Genomic DNA, 14,831 nt, shown 5'->3' with positions numbered 1-14,831 from the left:
GTGCAACCACAGAGAAAGAATTCATGCAGGCTGATTTAAGATGTTTTCTTTTGATAAGAAGCAAGCTCCCAGACGGGGATGCAATTAGCTAAGCCTGGCTATCATGATCAATGATCATCCATTGGCGCCTATCTAGGGAGTGCCGAATGGACATCTGGACTGCATTCCTAAGTGTCAAGAGTAAGTGACTTATATCTCACCTTGACCAACCAATCAGGGACTGGCAGGGCGTGGTAATACCACGTTGGTCTCCAATGCCCGCCAAACTCTCAACCAATCAGCACACATCTGGGTCTTGATCAAAAAGGGAGCGCAAGCTCAGTTCTGAGCTCTCCTTGGCCATTTTCGCGCATCCTCAGAGACAATCACGTGACAACTGCTGTTGTCTGCAAAAGGACTTGGACTTTGTTCAAAGCGCGAGGCCGAGGATCCCGTACGTACTCAGAATTCTACCAACGTGAATGCTCCGCTTGATCAACGGCAGCCTACAGTTGGACCCTCGTCGACAACCTGAATAGCTTATTCAGAAGCAGCGCTGGACCGGGAACGAACCAGTTTCTTCCCAGGCAAAAGAGTGACTTGTGAGGACTCGCGGTCACACTCTGTGCATAGAGACTTTCTACTAGCCAGCCGGACTGCTGGTGGATCCCCTCAGAGCAACGACTGCCCTGTGCGCCACAGTCAGATTCCTCCGCCCGTCCTACTCCGAGCTGCACCTCGACTGGTTGGCCGGTAGCCAGAGGACGCCGACACAACGCCCATTGGACAACCTCTGGAACAGAGGCTGCAACAGAGCCTGTCAGCTGGCTTGGTGTTCGTGCCGGGAAATTCCAAATCCAAACACAGTGGATAAGTAAACCCCATGTTCTTCATTGCGTCTTGAGAATTTAATTGTACCTCAACACAAGTTGTTATCAATTTAATTCATGAGTAATGTATTTACTTCCGAGTTTAGAGTAACAGTGGGTAATAACACTGATTAGCGATTTGGTAACCGAACGATATATATTGACATATATTCTCTGTTGTGTATCTCTTTGTGTTTGCATCTCTTCGAGATTATATACCTTGTATATTGATAACCCTCACAGTAAGGTCTGCTGCTCGTATCCAGGCAGACTAGTATATGTTTGGTGCACAGTTTATATTAATAAATGTATCTCGTGTATTGAACCCGTGTGTGTGCGTTGTTAGTTGTTCTGACGATTGATTTTCTAAAAGCCCCAACGAACAACCTCGTGATTACTGCTACAATTGATAATTGTCTCAGTAAACCCATCAAACCACTACAGGCTCCTTATCCAGGAGGCAGGCTCAGTGTTTTTCACGAGCATCAATGCACAGTTTTTGTGCAGGTTCATCTGAAAAGAAAAGACATCTCATGTCTCCCTCTGTCATCTGTGAGCTTCAGCAGTTGTCTTTGTGATGACCTTGCCGTTGTAATCACACACCACCTCTCCCTTCTGGAAACACCTGGAAGTCACAAACTTCTTCCCCTTCACAGGATCGTCAGTGATGCTCAGGCCTTCCCAGATTTGATACTTTATCAACTTTTTAATTTGCATGCCATTTGGTGGCAGTCCTGTGTTGGGCTTCCACTTCTCAAGCACTTCAGACGCTGTTGATACATTGGCTGACCAGTCCATCTTCTCCGTCTCCTTTCACAGCTGCTGACCTGGGCATTACAGCGCAGTTTAGTGAAGTAAAGATGAAATGGCTGATAAAACACAAATAAAATGCAATTAAGGTACATTCCAGATTTTCTTAAATACTGTACATGATTGGAGCTATGCAGGTGGAGGTCTTTTGTTCGGTATTAACATGGATTTTAATTGGCTTCTATGAAAATTGGCCATGGTGTGAGTGAGTCCTGTGATGGACTGGTGTCACATTATGGGTGATACAGTACTTTGCATCCACTGCTTGCCAGGATGGTTCCAGTTCTACCACAACCCTGAATTGAGTGGATGGGTATATCAATGTAGCCATCAACTTGCATGTTCCTCTTCTTCACTCAATGCAAAGGAAGCCAGCTGTTGTTTGAGGTTTTGTGCTCTTTAATAGGAATTATGAACATTTTTGTGCCCACTTGTTGAAACAACACTTTCTTTGCACCCATTCCTCAACCTGTAATAATGAGAAAATAAAAATGAATACACCAAACTGTAAAAATCCCATATATGTAATTTCTTACTTTTGTTGTATGAAAGTATTCTTACTGTCATGTTCTTTACCACCCCGGGATGCTACAGGTGCTTCAGCTGGAGAAAGGCCTGCAGGTAATACAGTACAAGAAGCTGCTCAGGCAAGGTGATGTCTTGCCCAGTCTGTGCAACACATCTCTCTTTGCAACCATCAACACCTTCCAGCAATCCTTCGTACTTGGTTCTGGACTCTGCAACTGTCTATATCTGTGGGAGAAATTAATACTCATCAACTTTTTTTGTATTCAAATTAAAAGTACAACTGAAAGAAGTTTTAAAATGAAAATGACCTATTTTTAGTAATCTCTTGGCAACATTCTTACTGTTCTTCTTCTGAATATCCTTTAGGATACTTTGGAAGTTGATGATGAGGTTAGCCAGGCTGGGATCCTCTACTTTCACACTGATATCATTTAGGATGTAGCCCGGAAAATGGTTTATGTTCTTAATATAATTAGCAATGATTTGGTGAGACAGTCCAGTGGTCTTCATTTGGTTACAATAATTGTTGTTTTGGATAGGCCCTTTACAAAGTTTAAGGAAGATGCAGATGGATCCATAAAAACAGGAATCTGGAAACATTTTCTACCTGACAAATGTAGAGTCACTATGTTTATGGCTGAGATTTCACATGGGTGAATTTTAAGCTAAGGAGTAAAAACATGTGCTATGGAAAGATCACTGCTCAATTTTAAATGCCTTTAAAAAATAAATACCTCCTGAGAGCAATCTGCCACTTCAAGATCCTTGGTAAGGTCCTGTTTAAACCCAGCCAGGTGAGGAGCATCCAGGGAGTGCGTTCTGTCCAGTCCAGCCTGGGTCACCGTCTTCCTGAGAGCCTGCTGATGGCTTTTAAGAACTGGGGGACAGTAGGAATACAAAATACACATTTAACATTTTTACTTCTAAGACAAACTAGAATACAAGTATAAAACAAAAGATACATTTGGAAAAAATAGAAAGTTCTCCAGAACTCACATCTTCCCCTTCCTCTTCCACTTCAGTCTCTGGCATCTCTTCCTCCTGGACAGCAGCCTCTTGCTCAGGGCATCTGGACCACTGGTATATCATTTTAACATACCCTTACATAAAGGTAAAGGTTAGAAATGAAACAGAAGAACCCTTATAAATTATAAATATCTTACCTTGCTGATGTGTCTTCAGGATTCCACATAAAACAGTCCATGGACTCCCCCAGTCTCACATTCTCACCACACATGAGCCCTATGCTCTTGCAATCCCCGACCTGCCCATTCCTCAGGTGATTCAACAAGTCCTTCCTGGCCTGGAGAAGGAACTTGCTGATCTCCTCTGCTGAGGCTCATTTCATACACACCCTCTTTAGGTGAAGAGGAAACTGGTCAAATGTCTTCAGGCAGGTCTTGCACACCAGAGGACTCCTCATGGGTCTCTCTTGAAAATAAATAACTTTTGTGTAAAGGAACAAGTCAAGACTGTTTCAGTTTCTTAACCGAGCCTTAATTTTCTCTCCAATAGCTTCACCATATTGTTTATTGTATTTTTATCAGAATTATACCTTGCTCTAAAATAATGACTTTATAAAACAACTTAACTCTTACTTGGTCTTGTTCGCAGTCTTTCCAGTAGAAGTCGTTGTAGAATTTAAAAACTGCTGTGATAATTTGATCTGCCCGAGTGTCCTTCCCTAACCCAGTATTGATAGCTTGTGTACTGTAGGGTCCAAAGGTGGTGTTCTGCAATTTCCTCCCATAATGTTTCTTTGATCAGTTGGAAGCAAGTGTGAAAGCTTCCTCCCAGTGGGGAAGCTCAAGATCCTCTAGTTGTATGACAGATTTTGCTCTTCGAGGATCTGCAGTGTGGTGTGAAGCCAATTTTTGGCATTGCTTACCAGCTTCAAATATGTGAGTTTGGGTGGCTTGGCAGGTTTTATGAGTTCCTCGGTCTTCCGTCGTAGGCTGGCAGGTGCTCGGTTCTCCCGTCCAATAGAACTGCTGTGTTTTGTAAATGGTGGACTGTTTGGATCATTTTGTAGATGATCCTGGTTCCTTGTTGGAAGGTATCCTGTCTGTTTGACATGTTTGTTGTGTAGGCAGTGTGGAGGGTGACCGTATGGTTGCGTGCGTTGTCAACTCTGGATTGATCCATACTTACCATTTAAATGCCTAAAGCTTCGTTGACACCGTTAGGTTTCCACTGTTAGTGTGTTGTAGTTCCTCCTAGGGGGCTAGTTTGTATCCTATGGTCTGTGTTCCTTCTGTACGTTTCTGTATGAGTAGGTGCAGTTTCAGTTGGTAAATGGGTTTCTGCTTTCCCTGGTGGGGATTATGCATGGACCATTAACACCTCAATAGGCAATCAGGGTCTTTTGTTTTCCTCCCTAGTAGGACTGTGGAAGCTGTGCGAGTTTCCATAGCTGATTGGTTTCAGTTACTCTTCTGTTTGTTGCGTGTTAGTATGGTGAAGAGTTCCAGTCCCTGTAGGATCTGGCTAGTTAGGAGAGGGGAACAAAGCTCCTTCTCCCAGATTTTATCCGAGAGGGGACCATCTGGGACAAGGAGAGCACTCTCCTTCCAACGACTAAAACCCTCCCGGTTTTTCTGATGTTCAGGTCTTGTGTAAAGATAGTATTAAGTCTTTTGATCCACTCCCTTTCCTTTTTCTTTCTTTCTATCTCTGTCCAGTTGGGGTTGCTTTCCAGTCCCGTGGTTCCTGATGTACCTGTGTTGTGTCAGCTGGGTTCGGATGGAGTTACCCGTTCCCCCCACATAGGTCACCCCGCACTTTTTGCACTGGATGCTGTAGATGGCGTTATTGATGTTTTCTGAGAGTGCCCTTTGCAACTGGAAGATTTCTTTAGTTTCTTTGTTTTGGATCATTGTTTTCTGTTATGAAATGTTTGGCTCTTGGTGTATATGATCTGTTTTGTACAGGTTTTAGCCTTCTTTGGACTAATTAATGCTGAAGGTTTTTGTTTTTTTCTGTGTGCAGATTTTGTGCTCCCTTAGTATGTTTGTGTTTTCTAATATCATGGTTTTTGGTTGGTTTTTATGCCGAGTTGAGAATATGATGTGTTGAGGGGTATTTTTCTGTCATCTGGAGTTTTTCTATTTAGAAATGTTTGTGCCACATTTTTGAGGAAACTTTGTGTGTATCTTCTCTGGCATAAAGCTTGGAAGAGTGTGTATTTGGCTTCCTCAAAGTCTTGTTGTTGTGTACAGATTTTGTGGAAGTGTAGGAGTTGTGATTTTACCAGTCCTTTTAAAGTATGTTTTGGGTGGAAGCTATCCTTGTGCAGTAACCCGTGTGAATGTGTCTTTGAAAAATACCTTGATGTCCAGTTTGTCTGTGTTGTTGAAGGAAGAAACCTTGTATGTGGTGGTGTCTAGGAAGTCTATCAGGCTACCATGCTTGGTGTATTTGAGTTTAATGGACCTGTGGTGTGTGTTGAGGGTGTTAATGATTTCTTGTAAGGCTTGATATGTGCTGCCTATATGTTTATTTTTTATATCTTTGCCCTGGGATGGACTGGTGTCCTTTCCAGGGTGTAGCCTGCCATGTGTCTATTTCTTGCCACGTTTTAAAGTGGAGTTACAATCTTACTATTTTTACACTTTTAAATTGACATTTACAAATGTATATTGAAGCAGCTACCCACCTGAACTAAACTATGTCAGCATGTGTAGTCTGCAAAGGAACAAGTAATAGGTTTATTCCATACTGAAAAGAGAAGAGAGAAAACTCAATGTTTCGGCTGTGAAGCCTTCTTCAGGTGTGAGAAAGACAGGGCAGTTTACAAAGATTAAATAGCACAGAAGAACAAAAGCTGGGAGAGGGGAGTAGGCAGGAGCAGCAGAGAGGCCACACAGGAAGTGCAAAATGGAGAGAGGTGAAGAAAGGTGTGAAGTCAAAACCTGCAAGAGAATAAAGAAGATTACATTAAAATAAGTCAGTCATTGAGAGATCCTGGCTATTTGAGGTGAAAAGAAAAACTATGGCCTTGGAGAAATCTTTAACCTTCCCAGCCCTAATATGTTCTCTGAAGCATTCTCCTAGTCTCCTTTCGGTTTCCCAAATGTAGATAGCTGGGCATTTTTTGCAAGAGATACAGTAAATGAGATACAGGATGTTGTCAGGGTTATCTGGAATTGTCCTGTGATGCCCTGAATGTCGTTAGATATGTATTTGCCAGTGATGCAGCGAGTGCTATTGCAGGGGAAGGTGCTGAGTGTGAGGGAGCTGTGAACAAGAAGCTTATGTGGTGGTCAGCGATAAGAGATGATTGGGCGGTCGGAAAAAAGAGTACCAATGGAGGGATCGTCCTGTAAAATGTAGTCATTGTTAATGATGGTCCTGGGGATAGAAATTGGGTTAGGGTGGTAGGGAAGCACCGAGGGAATGCAGTTGTGAGACTGGGAGTTCCTGATTGAGTTGATGATCCGAGGGCTGTTTTTGGCCCGGGAGTAGAATAAAGCGACACCTTTCATCAAACATTTTGACAGGTACCACGCCCCCTTTTTCAGCCAATGGGAGGCCGCCATGGGCAGATGTCCTGCCTCCTTATCGGCCAATGGTGCAATGTTATGGGCGGATGTCCCGCCCCCTCGAGAGCCAATGGTGTGTCATAATGAGTGTTGTTGTCCCGCCTTCCACCCCTAGCAGCCCCAGGCCTCAGGGTCCAAATGCCCACCACCGCATCCCCTTCGATTTATAAATAAGTGTGTGAAAGAGCGTATTAGCAACGAGGGATGGAAGGTGATCATGTCTGCTGCAGGTTTGAATGCAATCTATTATAACCCTAGGGAATCGGCGGTGTGGGAAGTCTGGTGAGTGCCGCGAGTTTCTGGGATGTGAGCGCACGCACGCACGCACACACGCACACTGACTGACTGACTGACTGAGTAAAGTGTCACAGAAAGAACTCGCAGGACAAATAGCATGTGAAATGTGAACCACTTTATTTCATCAGTAGGTTTTAAATTACAGAAACATCCCAGTATACACTTTTAAACTTTTCACACACATTACAGACTACTGCTTGCAATCGCCAATTAAATGTTGGTGCAGAAAATTAGTTGTAGCTATCGCCCCAACATTGTTCAGAAACTCAGCAGCATCTGAAAAAGCATTCATAACGCCCTTTCTCTCGCCATTTCTATAGCCGTGAACACCGAACTGGGCGACCCTAACAGAGCAAATAAATTAGCCTGAGTGATCAGAGGGACGGTGTTACCACAGGTTCTATGTAAAATACGTTGTAGTTTTGGAATACACACCGCTGAATCCGCCAGGCTTCAGTTTCTGATCTGAAAACATCAGAATCGCAGTAATTTCACTCATGTTCTTTACATGCACATCTATCTCTTTAACAAATTCAAGGACATTAGCATTCAGTTAATTGATTTTTATTTCAAGCTTTGCAGAAAGAAGAGTGTAAAGCACTTTTTGTAAGAATTCTTACATATACATTCGAAATTTTTCATTCTTCTCACGATGGCACACCTGTGTCTGTAAAACAGAGTGAAAGCTCTATTCACATTGCGAGTATTTCACAGCCCTGGTTTTACATAGATCTTTTTTCTTTTCTGTAAAAATAAGTATAAATAAGTATAAAATAAGTTTTGCAACGCACCAAAAGTCACGTGTAGTATTTTTCCATCTACCTTTACAAGTAAGGAGCGTACATACTCATATGGCGAGCGGTCGTCAATTATTTTTCTCAGCAAGTGCATTATACTCCGCTCAGTATCATCTGTAAAAGTATAGGCACCCAGGCCACTGGCGATGTACAGAACAGCCGATAAAATTCGGGCTAAACTGAGACACTTATAAATTTCTAATGCGGCAAACAACACATCTTTGTACTGTAACATGACCAGGGGAAGGGTCATTCATAACAGGTATTTTCGGAATGACCTACTTAAAATACTAGATATGGACCTTAGCAAAATGGCTGCCAAAAAGAATCAGCTGACCGGTACATGGAAAGGGTCTACCCTGAGAAACAATGAGACACAGCTGAGCCGCATCAGGAACCAAAATATAAGTGCCCCGGAGGCAGTGAACAGGGCGGAAGCCGATAAGGTGAATGCGGTTTGGAGGAAAAGAGAGGAAAGAGGTGTATGTTAAAGATCGGGCTAAAGAATAACGGACTACTGAAAGGAGAAAAGGTTTATGGTTTTTGGATTACGGACACTGGATAAGGATACATCGCGGATTGGCTTTATTACGGACTTTTGGAACTCGGATAGGATCAGGATTAAGGGAACGGATTACGGACTGTATTTGGAAGATAGTTGGAGGAAGAAAAGCCACGAAACTCAGGAAAGAAAAGTGTGGTGTGAGTACTACTTTCATTTACATAAACTTTCCCCCGGAGACACCACAGTACCCATCCGCGCACCCGACAACTAGGCATGTGTGACCCCGTTGACCTGGATGATTAATCAAACGGGCCGCGCATTCGTCAACCACAACCCCCTTTAAACAATGGTTGAAGGTGCAAAATACCACCGACTTTACAATCTGATCCATAGCATCGGGCTCATTAGAGCCATCGTTAGCTAAACTAGGTTGAACATCATCATTAATCACATTTTGGCGAACACACATGAACAGACACGAAACATTCAAGCTTGATGGTAGTTTGAAGATTGATGCGTCGACCTCTTCGTTATTCTATTAAAGGAAAAAAGAAAAGGAAGGCTTAACAAAATAAATAGGCATGCTTTTTACCTAAAATATTTACAATTGTAATGCCTCTTTTGTGTTAGTTTTTCATTTGCTTCGAACTTGCTGTGGTTTAATATTTACCATTTGTAGCAACTCTTCATCAGTCGTTGACGGACCCCCAACACCTGAATCACCGTCAGAGTTCACATGACAGCCACTGTCACACACCACTGAGTGCTGGGTCAGCTTTTGCTAAAAAGAAGACAAAGTGTTGAAAACGAAATACGCTAAACGCAGATTGAAACGACAATTCCACTATCAGAAAAAATATTTTAGCAACCTACTTCTTCAGTTTGCATAGCAGAGGAATCCGATGATTCACTACTCAAAGAAGCCATCTTCGCAGCAGTCAATATCGGGGCCTGACAGCTCAGGTGTCACACTTCAAAACCGGCAAGTCGGCTAATTTAAGCATAAACTCCACATTTGTAACCATGCCTACATAGCTCAAGACATTTTTCAAATGGTTGTGATGTTTTAGAACGCCCCACCATATCCCTCCGCCCCAAAATCACACGTGTTTTATCGAGAGTGAAAAGTAATCACTTTGAATTAAAATATGTAAGCTTATTTCAATGACAAATTCTCAACAACTTTTCAAAAGTTTGAAATGATTTTCCACGTACCGTGAACGTAAAGTCTTTAAACCTTAAAAATATTAACATGCAACCCAAGCCTCAAATGATGTGTTTCTCTAGAAAAGAAATTACATTGAATCAAAAAATGTAAAACTTATTTTATCTTTTGAGAAGAGCGTTGTAGGGCAGGTTTTTATATTTTAGTGGATAGGTCATAAAAGTGTTAAAATAATTGAATAAGACACATTTAGCAGCGATAAATTATAAGCACAAGCAAAAATTGATATTTATAACGCTTATAGATTTTAACAATATAACAGACTTTACTAAAATGTTTACTTATTTAATAAATTAAAAATTAAATATTACATCAGAACATGTCCACACCCAGGCACCTGCCGTTAAAGGTTATGGGATGTAGAGATACAGTATATAAGGTTCATGATGAGAATAAAAAACGCTCACGCTAATACACAAGCACCCGTGTCTCGCCAAAGCTGACAAATAAACAGACGGACAAGCCGCACTGCACGTGTGAACAGGGGAATGAGCGAGCGAGCGGGGATAGGGCGCCTCCTGCGCTTAAAAGCTTACAGCACCTGGTATTCCCAGGCGGTCTCCCATCCAAGTACTAACCAGGCCCGTCCCTGTTTAGCTTCCGAGATCAGACGAGATCAGGCGTGCTCAAGGGGGTGTGGCCGTAAGCGAGTGCAAGGCTCGCTGGCACCCTTCTTATAGAGAGGACAGCTCCGTCACCTCTTTTACGACGCTGCTTTATTTCCCTTGCGTTTTTCTCTTCTTCCCACGTTCTCTCTCTTCACTGCCTTCGTCCCCGCTCTATTTCACTTCAGCCTTTCACTCTTGCTTCCTTCCAATGAGGACGGAGCTGCGGGAGAAAGGGCGCTATAGAGGATCGCTGTAGAGAGCTGCTGCTGTGCTTTGACATCTGAGCTCTGTGGAAAACGATCTCAATACAATTCTGAAAAACGCGACTCCCCGAACGCCAGCCGAACAAGTCTCCACAGCCGAAGCGCTGTGTCTCTTTTCAGCTGGCGATAAACCTTTCCTCGATCCTTTGCGGACTTGTAAAACTGTTCACGATCAGAATAAAAAACGCTCACGCTAATACACAAGCACCCGTGTCTCGCCAAAGCTGACAAATAAACAGACGGACAAGCCGCACTGCACGTGTGAACAGGGGAATGAGCGAGCGAGCGGGGATAGGGCGCCTCCTGCGCTTAAAAGCTTGCAGCACCTGGTATTCCCAGGCTGTCTCCCATCCAAGTACTAACCAGGCCCGTCCCTGTTTAGCTTCCGAAATCAGACGAGATCAGGCGTGCTCAAGGGGGTGTGGCCGTAAGCGAGTGCAAGGCTCGCTGGCACCCTTCTTATAGAGAGGACAGCTCCGTCACCTCTTTTACGACGCTGCTTTATTTCCCTTGCGTTTTTCTCTTCTTCCCACGTTCTCTCTCTTCACTGCCTTCGTCCCCGCTCTATTTCACTTCAGCCTTTCACTCTTGCTTCCTTCCAATGAGGACGGAGCTGCGGGAGAAAGGGCGCTATAGAGGATCGCTGTGGAGAGCTGCTGCTGTGCTTTGACATCTGAGCTCTGTGGAAAACGATCTCAATACAATTCTGAAAAACGCGACTCCCCGAACGCCAGCCGAACAAGTCTCCACAGCCGAAGCGCCGTGTCTCTTTTCAGCTGGCGATAAACCTTTCCTCGATCCTTTGCGGACTTGTAAAACTGTTCACGATCAGAATAAAAAACGCTCACGCTAATACACAAGCACCCGTGTCTCGCCAAAGCTGACAAATAAACAGACGGACAAGACGCACTGCACGTGTGAACAGGGGAATGAGCGAGCGAGCGGGGATAGGGCGCCTCCTGCGCTTAAAAGCTTACAGCACCTGGTATTCCCAGGCGGTCTCCCATCCAAGTACTAACCAGGCCCGTCCCTGTTTAGCTTCCGAGATCAAACGAGATCAGGCGTGCTCAAGGGGGTGTGGCCGTAAGCGAGTGCAAGGCTCGCTGGCACCCTTCTTATAGAGAGGACAGCTCCTTCACCTCTTTTACGACGCTGCTTTATTTCCCTTGCGTTTTTCTCTTCTTCCCACGTTCTCTCTCTTCACTGCCTTCGTCCCCGCTCTATTTCACTTCAGCCTTTCACTCTTGCTTCCTTCCAATGAGGACGGAGCTGCAGGAGAAAGGGCGCTATAGAGGATCGCTGTGGAGAGCTGCTGCTGTGCTTTGACATCTGAGCTCTGTGGAAAACGATCTCAATACAATTCTGAAAAACGCAACTCCCCGAACGCCAGCCGAACAAGTCTCCACAGTCGAAGCGCCGTGTCTCTTTTCAGCTGGCGATAAACCTTTCCTCGATCCTTTGCGGACTTGTAAAACTGTTCACGATCAGAATAAAAAACGCTCACGCTAATACACAAGCAACCGTGTCTCGCCAAAGCTGACAAATAAACAGACGGACAAGCCGCACTGCACGTGTGAACAGGGGAATGAGCGAGCGAGCGGGGATAGGGCGCCTCCTGCGCTTGAAAGCTTACAGCACCTGGTATTCCCAGGCGGTTTCCCATCCAAGTACTAACCAGGCCCGTCCCTGTTTAGCTTCCGAGATCAGATGAGATCAGGCGTGCTCAAGGGGGTGTGGCCGTAAGCGAGTGCAAGGCTCGCTGGCACCCTTCTTATAGAGAGGACAGCTCCGTCACCTCTTTTACGACGCTGCTTTATTTCCCTTGCGTTTTTCTCTTCTTCCCACGTTCTCTCTCTTCACTGCCTTCGTCCCCGCTCTATTTCACTTCAGCCTTTCACTCTTGCTTCCTTCCAATGAGGACGGAGCTGCGGGAGAAAGGGCGCTATAGAGGATCGCTGTGGAGAGCTGCTGCTGTGCTTTGACATCTGAGCTCTGTGGAAAACGATCTCAATACAATTCTGAAAAACGCGACTCCCCGAACGCCAGCCGAACAAGTCTCCACAGCCGAAGCGCTGTGTCTCTTTTCAGCTGGCGATAAACCTTTCCTCGATCCTTTGCGGACTTGTAAAACTGTTCACGATCAGAATAAAAAACGCTCACGCTAATACACAAGCACCCGTGTCTCGCCAAAGCTGACAAATAAACAGACGGACAAGCCGCACTGCACGTGTGAACAGGGGAATGAGCAAGCGAGCAGGGATAGGGCGCCTCCTGCGCTTAAAAGCTTACAGCAGCTGGTATTCCCAGGCGGTCTCCCATCCAAGTACTAACCAGGCCCATCCCTGTTTAGCTTCCGAGATCAGACAAGATCAGGTGTGCTCAAGGGGGTGTGGCCGTAAGCAAGAACAAGGCTCGCTGGCACCCTTTTTATAGAAAGGGACAGCTCCGTCACCTCTCTTACGACGCTGCTTTTTGTCCCTTGCGTTTTTCTCTTCTTCCCACGTTCTCTCTCTTCACTGCTTTCGTCCCCGCTCTATTTCACTGCAGCCTTTCACTTGTAGCGGCAATGGTTGTTAATAAGACAGAATTAAGTGTTGCTGTTCTTTTTCTAATGAGGCCCCATCTCTCTGTTCATCTCTGTGGTGCAGCCACAGAGAAACTATTCATGCAGGCTGATTTAAAGATGTTTTCTTTTGATAAGGGACAGCTCCCAAATGGGGATGCACTTAGCTAAGCCTGGCTATCATGATCAATGGTCATCCATTGGCGCCTATCTGTCTAGGGTGTGCCAGATGGACATCTGGACTGCATTCCTAAGTGTCAGGAGTAAGTGACTCACATCTCACCTTGATCAACCAATCAGGGACTGGTAGGGCCGAGTAACCCACGTGGGACTCTGATGCCCATGGAACTTTCAGCCAATGAACGAGCTGAAGTTCCTCCAGGTAAAAACAGGCAACACAGAGGGCCTGAGAGACTATTTCCTGGACTTTTCTAAAGGGAATTCAAAGGAGAATTCCAGGGCAGGACGGCCCAGGAGCAAAAGGCTCCCAAGGGCAGGACATTCTCGCAGTGCGCCTCCTGACCATCCTAAGACTCAGCCCGGACAACCACGGAGCGGCCAGTGTGTCTGAGTGCCAGAACTTTCCTTTGTTCTTAGAGTCTAGAGCGGAGGTTACCAGAGAGTAACCAGAGGATCCACCTGAGGTAAGCACCAGCAGCAAGCCTTGTGAACAGGTCGGAACTGTGGACAGCTGAATCACTATTCAGAACTAGCGCTTCATCAGGAATGAACCGGTCCTCTTCCTGACTTGCTGGGACCCACAGTCATCTTTTCTCCTGTGCACAAACTTTGCTAGTTAAAGCCAACACTAACTAGCCGGTCAGTGAGCATCTGCAGCACAGCACAGCCTGGCACGGAGCCAGAGAGCCCGCAGGAGATCTGAATCCCCAGAGATTGGATGAGTATTCAACTTCAATGCATTACAGCTTGAGAATTCAATTGTTATCCCAACCAGTTGATATCAATTTAATTCCTAAGAGTTATGTACTTGTTTTCAGTATCTAATGTAGAAGTTGTAACCAAGTTCACTTTATGAAACGATCTAAATGAATGATATACTGAACGTATGTCCTCTTGATATATGTAACTCTTTGTAACTGATTGTATATATACCTTTTGTATTCTGATAACCCTCTCGATAAGATCTGTTAGGTTTATATGCATATTTTATGTATTAATAAATGTATCCTCGTGTATTAGTACCCGTGTGTGTGTGCGTTGTTTGAGTTATATCGCATGGTTGGATTCTAAGGCCATCAAAAGAATCATTTTGTGATTTACGGCTACAATTAATAAATGTCCCCGTACATGCCCAAACCCTACAGAACTGGTGCCTTCAGAGAGCACACTACATTTATTGGCGTCCCTGGACGGGCTATGGTAAGACTGAAATGAGACAACCAAGCGGAATAATTCAATATAAAACACCGCGGGTTTCATACTCGACAATACAGTGTGCTGAAAGCCGAAAGGAAAAAAGTTCCCCTTGCTCTTTAAGCAGTGCTTGATTGTTTTGTGATCTTTTGCAATCTACTGGGTTGATTGCATACTTGATCTTGTGGTTTTCTGTGGTAGAACTGTGATTTCGTACTGAAAAGTAATACTCTTTAAGTTTAACGATGGTTGCTAAAAGGTCTGAATTCAAGTCGCTATTAAGCACTCTCTCTAGCAGTGACAGGTCTGACCACGATCTCCGTCATATCTCCGTCAGCGGAGAAGCTAGGAGAATAAACCTCCATTCTCTGAGAGAGCTAGCGAAGGACATGGAGAGATTTGACCCTGCAGTGTCAGAGAATAATATCGAGAGTTATATTCAAGACCTCAGGTATACCCTGCAGTACCTGCC

General features: G+C 44.6%; 3 non-coding genes and 2 pseudogenes across 3 annotated transcripts; all 5 read right to left on the bottom strand.

Moving 5' to 3' along the window:
* Nucleotides 1-10,080: 10,080 nt before the first annotated feature.
* On the bottom strand, nt 10,081-10,199 carry LOC148809351 (5S ribosomal RNA). The gene has a single exon (XR_016087541.1). It is a non-coding gene; the product is annotated as a 5S ribosomal RNA (ribosomal RNA).
* A 537-nt stretch (nt 10,200-10,736) lies between these two features.
* Nucleotides 10,737-10,855, bottom strand: LOC148809350 (5S ribosomal RNA; annotated as a pseudogene).
* Nucleotides 10,856-11,392: 537 nt separating this feature from the next.
* Nucleotides 11,393-11,511, bottom strand: LOC148809349 (5S ribosomal RNA). The gene has a single exon (XR_016087543.1). It is a non-coding gene; the product is annotated as a 5S ribosomal RNA (ribosomal RNA).
* Nucleotides 11,512-12,048: 537 nt separating this feature from the next.
* On the bottom strand, nt 12,049-12,167 carry LOC148809348 (5S ribosomal RNA). The gene has a single exon (XR_016087542.1). It is a non-coding gene; the product is annotated as a 5S ribosomal RNA (ribosomal RNA).
* Nucleotides 12,168-12,704: 537 nt separating this feature from the next.
* LOC148809347 (5S ribosomal RNA) lies at nt 12,705-12,823 on the bottom strand (annotated as a pseudogene).
* Between the last annotated feature and the right edge of the window lie 2,008 nt (nt 12,824-14,831).

The sequence above is a fragment of the Atractosteus spatula genome, unplaced genomic scaffold (assembly GCF_055471065.1).
Source record: "Atractosteus spatula isolate fAtrSpa1 unplaced genomic scaffold, fAtrSpa1.hap1 Scaffold_145, whole genome shotgun sequence".
In the NCBI taxonomy this organism is placed as follows: Eukaryota; Metazoa; Chordata; class Actinopteri; order Semionotiformes; family Lepisosteidae; genus Atractosteus; species Atractosteus spatula.
This window is presented reverse-complemented; position numbering and strand designations above follow the sequence as displayed.